The sequence below is a fragment of the Chenopodium quinoa genome, unplaced genomic scaffold, assembly GCF_001683475.1.
Source record: "Chenopodium quinoa cultivar QQ74 unplaced genomic scaffold, ASM168347v1, whole genome shotgun sequence".
Taxonomy (NCBI): domain Eukaryota; kingdom Viridiplantae; phylum Streptophyta; class Magnoliopsida; order Caryophyllales; family Amaranthaceae; genus Chenopodium; species Chenopodium quinoa.
In genome coordinates, this window is record NW_018742204.1 from 14,565,791 (window position 1) to 14,571,790 (window position 6,000).

Consider the following 6,000-nt stretch of genomic DNA (forward strand, 5'->3'; position numbering starts at 1 on the left):
AGAAGTAAGAGAATGCCGTGTGATATCCCGCGCACCAGTACAAAAATGACGATCACCAAGATGCCTGATAAGAGAAGTTTTAGTAAGGTCGTTGCCACTTCCATCTTGACACCCACTAAGTCCTACAAAGGGGAAATGAAACTTCACCCGGGCAGCCGACATAATTACACACAGCCACCAAAGAAAACTACAGTAGAAACCACTTGAATACACCAGCAAATACAAATACGACACAACCCAAAACAACTGCCAAAAGCACCAATACTGAACCAGAAAATCGCAGCACCAAACACACCACAACTGCACCCAGAACACATCAGAAAACACCCCTAAAAAGCGCCAGAAAACTGCACCCAAAGCACACCATAAACCGCAGCAAAAAAAAAACGCTCTAAAAGAGGTCATATAACGCCGGAAAAACGCCCCCAACAACAACGGAATTAATGACAGAAAAACAGAGCACTTCGCTGGTTAAATAAGCACCGGTAATCGGCCAGATGATGGACTTATTATTATTATTATTATTATTATTATTATTATTATTATTATTTATTACTTATTGATTATTATTATTATTATTATTATTATTATTATTATTATTATTATTATTATTATTATTGTTAATATTATTGTTGTTGTTGTTGTCGTCGTCGTTGTAATAAAAGGTTAAAAGAATGAAATTTGACTTTATATCATTAGCAATATCATTAGACATAAATTAAGAGCTGAATTGGACTGAACTGAACTGAGCTGAGCTGAACTGAACTGAGCTGAACTGGACTGAACTGAAGTGAACTGAACTGAGCTGAGCTGAACTGAAGTGAACTGAACTGAGCTGAGCTGAACTGAGCTGAACTGAATTGAATTTCAACGGAAGAGAACATGCCCTAAATTTGACAAAAGTGACACTAAATCTGACAAAAGTGTACCCAATGTACAGTAAATTACTGAATACCGAGTGTATACAAAATTTTTATTAGGTACTAGTTTAGATCCCGTGCCACGCACGGTAATTGTATTTTTAAAAAATAATACTTGTATCAACTTTTAAATATAACTGATTATTTAACAAAAAAATTTAAAATCTAAAATAATTATTAAAGGTACACACTACTTTGATGTGAATTCTAATTAATAGATGAACAACTGTTTTTATCACGGAAAAATATGAATATTCCCTTGAAGTAAATTAAAATATGTCCCAAATTACAAATTATGATAATATTTTCTACTATAATAATAAATGTACACACTACTATGTACCGAGTATTATATTTATAAAGGATCTTCGTGAGTAAAAAAATACAGTATATAAAAAATCTTGCAAATAAATGTCAAAATAAACTTAATAATGGGTCTGTTTTCATTGATTGAACTCGGCTGAACTGAACTGAACTGAATTGAACTGAACTGAAATGAATATTAAGAGAAGGAAATTAGGAGCTGAACTGAACTGAACTGAACTGAATTTCAACGTATGAGAATAGGCCTTTAAGTTTACATATAAGGACGTGTTTGGCGTCTTTTTTTGTTTTTAGTTTTATGTTTTTTTTTTTGAAACCTAGAAACTAGAAACCAAAAACAAGAAAATGATGTTTTCACTTTTTTGTTGTCAGTTTTCAAAATTATCATTATTTTAATAAGTTTGACTAATTTTTAATTCATTATATGACATATATTATATGATTTTAAAACACAAAAACCCAAAAAACAGAAAACTACAATGATGCCAAACGAACTCTAATTTTTTTTTTTATTATTATTATAAAGAGGACCCTGATCATATTTCAACCCTTATGATTTTTTTAGTCTAATATTTACGGGTCAAACACTAAGGAGGTAAGAGCCTTATCAAGTGAGTAAACACTTTAGTCGTAATAAATTTATACATAACTATATTACGGTTACTGTTACATCAAAGCACCAAACATTACTAAATACTTTTTAAAAGTAGTCCAACTCAACACATTTTGATTTCAACCCAAAAAATTCATGTCCTTGGACTTTAAGCCTAGCCTAATTTTGGCTTAGAAAAATAAATCCTAGTCAAATCGCCTAAACAAACCAAACCGTACCATTAAGATAGGAAATTTTTTGTCAAAATACTTGTACGATAAACTAAAATAGGTAGAGTTTGACTAATGTGGTAAACGAGGCAAGTTTGTTTTGACAAATTGATTTTGACTAGTTCACTTAGATAACCAACCCATATTTAGGGCTTGTTCTCTTACGTTAAAATTCAGTTTAGTTTAGTTCAGTTCAGTTCAGCTCTGTTCAGTTCAGCACCTAATATCCTTCTCTTATAAAATATTCATTTCAGTTCAGTTCAGTTCAACTCAGTTCAGTTCAGCTGGGTTCAGTCAATGAGAACAGGCCCTTACTTGCTCTAACCAACCACTTCCAAACTAAAAATACTTATACGAAGTATTTTATTTTAGGGCTTGTTCTCTTCACTTTATTTTCAGTTTAGTTCAGCTCTAATCAGATTAGTTCCGAATCTCCTTATCTCATAAATATTCAGTTCATCTCCAATCAATTCAGTTCAGTTTTGTTCACTTCAGCTCAGTTCTGTAAATTAGAACAAACCTGTGTTAGTTATTTTTTCTATATTTCAAAAGATTATCTTATACAACTAGTTTTTTTATTTTATTTATTTTTTTTTTAAAAAGTTTTTTTTCCCTAACATTCCATTAAGTTTGTCCTATTAGGCCTTGTTTAGTTCACCTTATTTTTACTTATTTCAGAAAAAATAGGTTCAGATCAGATCAAATCAGAATAAATAAATTCAAATCAGATTAGGAAAAATAAATTTAGATTAGATCATATCAGGAAAAATAAGTTCTAATCAGATCAGATCAGAAAAATAAGTTCAGATCAGATCAGATCAGAAAAAATAAGTTCAGATCAGATAAGTTCAGATTAAATACAAATTATTATTATTATTATTATTATTATTATTATTATTATTATTTATTATTATTATTATTATTATTATTATTATTATTATTATTATTATTATTATTATTATTATTATTATTAGGTAACGACTTCACAAAATACTGATGGATTTTCAATTATCGCCTTTAATTGAGGTAATGGTCTGTTAAGAAAAAAGTGCTCACATCTTCTCTACATGAGGTAATGGTCTTTAAGGAATATTCCAAGTATATCTCTATGTTTCTGCAAAAACAAGATTTAATTTAGATTAAATAAATTTAATAAAGTAACCAACAATGTACCGATAATAAACTTGTTTAAAACATGTCATACCTTCACAAATAGCATCCACTTATTATCTTGTTCAACTAGAGGACAATCGGTAATAGAATCAAATTTAAGGTCAGTCCAATTGAGCTCCATCTCAGTCCAAATTTTGAATTTATTCCTCAAATCATTCCAATGATTTGTTACTTGTTTGATATTGAATTACTTTCCACTTTTTACGATCAAAGTACTCACTATTCTATCTTAATTAAGCTTTAATTATCCAAATTCTTTCATCTCCAAGCCACTACTAGAAAAAGGCTGATTTCCGACGGAATGCTTCCGACGGACACGAAATTCCGTCGAAAACATCGGAACTTCCGACGGTTTTTTAATCCGTCATTTATTTACGACGGATTTTAACATTCCGTCGGAAATTTACGACGGAAAATAAATCCGTTGGAAAAAATATGCTTTCCGATCGAAAATTCCGTCGGAAAGTTAAATTTCCGACGGAATTAAAATCCGACGGAAATTTCCGTCGGAATACAATTATATATATATATATATATATATATATATATATATATATATATATATATATATAAAACAACCTTTCTTAAAACCCTAAAGCGAGAAAATTCCTCACTGCTCCTTCATTTCATTTTCATCCTTTCTCTCTTTTCCGCCCTTCTCTTTCTTTCTCTTCCGCTTCTCTCTCTTCCTCCGCCCCTTCTCTTCTCCAATTTCAGACTCCTCGCCTCCTCTCTCCTCCTCCATCTCTTTCTATCCACCATCTTCTCTTTCTTTAATCTCTTTCCTCATTTCTCTTCTCTTACTTGGTGTTTTCCATGGCCGAAATTAATGGTTTTTTGGTCAAATTCGACCATGAAAAGTGTAGATCTACACTTTTTATAGTCGAATTTGACCTATATAAACCAAATTGAAGAATTCAAAGCCAATTTAAGTTAATAAGGTATGTTTTTCGAGTCTTTTAATTTTTTTTGGTTTTTTTTTATAAATATTTTCGATTGTTGGCTGTACGGTGTGGTTGTGGTGGCCTGTGTGGTGGTTTGGTGCCATGGTGGTTTGGTTTTTTGGTCGGATCTGGGTCGGTTAGGAGGGTGGGTCGGTTTTAGGGTGAGGTGGGTTGGGAGTTTTTCGGGTTTCTGGGTGTTGGGTTGGGATTTTAATTTTTTTTCTTTTTTTTTGTTTAATTTTTGGGTTGTGATAGGTTGTTTTGGTGGTAGTGGCGGTGGTAGTTTTAGGTGGGTGGTGGGGGTGGTTTGCTTAGGTGGGGTGGTAGATCTGGGCTCTTTTGTGTGGGTTAGGGTTAGGTGGGTATGGGTTTTGGTGGTGTGGGTGGTGGTATGGGACGGGTTAGGGGGTTGGTGGTGTGGGCTGGTGGTGGGGGGTTAGTTAGGGGCTGGTGGTAGTGGCGGTGGTCTGATATAGGGGTAAGGGTTTATTTGGTGGTTGGTGGTGGTTGATACGCCGTGCCGTGGTGGCACGACTTTTTTTAATTCCTTAAAAACAATTTTCGACGCAATTTCTGTCGGAAATTTCCGACGGAATTTCCTGGTGCTGGAACACCTCTTTCGATGGAAAATTCCGTCGGAAAAGTGTTTCCGACGGAATTTTCGTCTGAAAAAGACAAATTTCCTGCGAAAGGTTTTCCGACAATCGGTTACGACGGAATTCCGTCGGAAACGGGTTTTCCAACGGATTTTGGGGTGGTTTCGACGGAATTTTTCCGTCGGAAATGACCCTTTTCTAGTAGTGAGCATATGTCCAACAATATCTCCGTACATTCTTCATACCATGCTACCCTACCAGCCATTACACTATGATAAAGAGCACTTTGGAATCAATATTTCATGCATAAATTATAGACATTAATGTTGAATTGGCACCAGGATTATAATCAAAAGGATGCTGTTGAAATAAATGAACTGGAGATAAAATATTAATTGTGCTTTACATTTTCATCAATATTACTTGCATTAGGTCAAATGTAAAATTCATGAAATCAAATAAATGTATATTTTCCTACATTATAAAAAAAAAACAATGGACAAATGATAAAATTAATGACTTAGAGTGTTGAAGTATTTACCTATGATGGAGATAAAAGATAAACAACCTATTGAACAGATGAATAGAAAAATATTTTAGGAGATTGATTTAGATTGTGAAAATTATGACACTAAGATGTTTTATATAGGAAAATAGAGGTGTTACCCATAATTGTTCAGAATATTGAAATATGAAATGATAATTTTCAATTCAATTTAGTCAACCATTTTACATTACCAAAAAATTTGTAAAGTTCCCTATAACAAAAACAAGGCAAATATCTTTTTTCTATATAACAAAAAGTTATGAAAAATTTAATCTATAATTTAGGTTTTTTAGGATCCCATTTTTATACTTTCCTATAAAAAAAATTCATTTATGATGTGGGACATTGTAAATAATAAAATTATCAAATATTACAAGTCTATTACCTTGTACTATCTGATAATATTAATACTTCTAGGTTTCTTTTAAAATATTTGTTAGGGATCTACAATGTTTTATAATAATAATAATAATTTTCCTAACAATAATAATAATAAAATAATAATCATAAAAAATAATAATAAAACATTAATATTGATTAAAATTAAAAATAGAATATTGAAATAATTAAAATAAGTTCATATCAGAAAAAACAAGTTCAAATCAGATCAGATCAGATCAGAAAAGATAAGTTCATATCAGATCAAATCAGAAAAAATAAGTTCAGTTCTGATA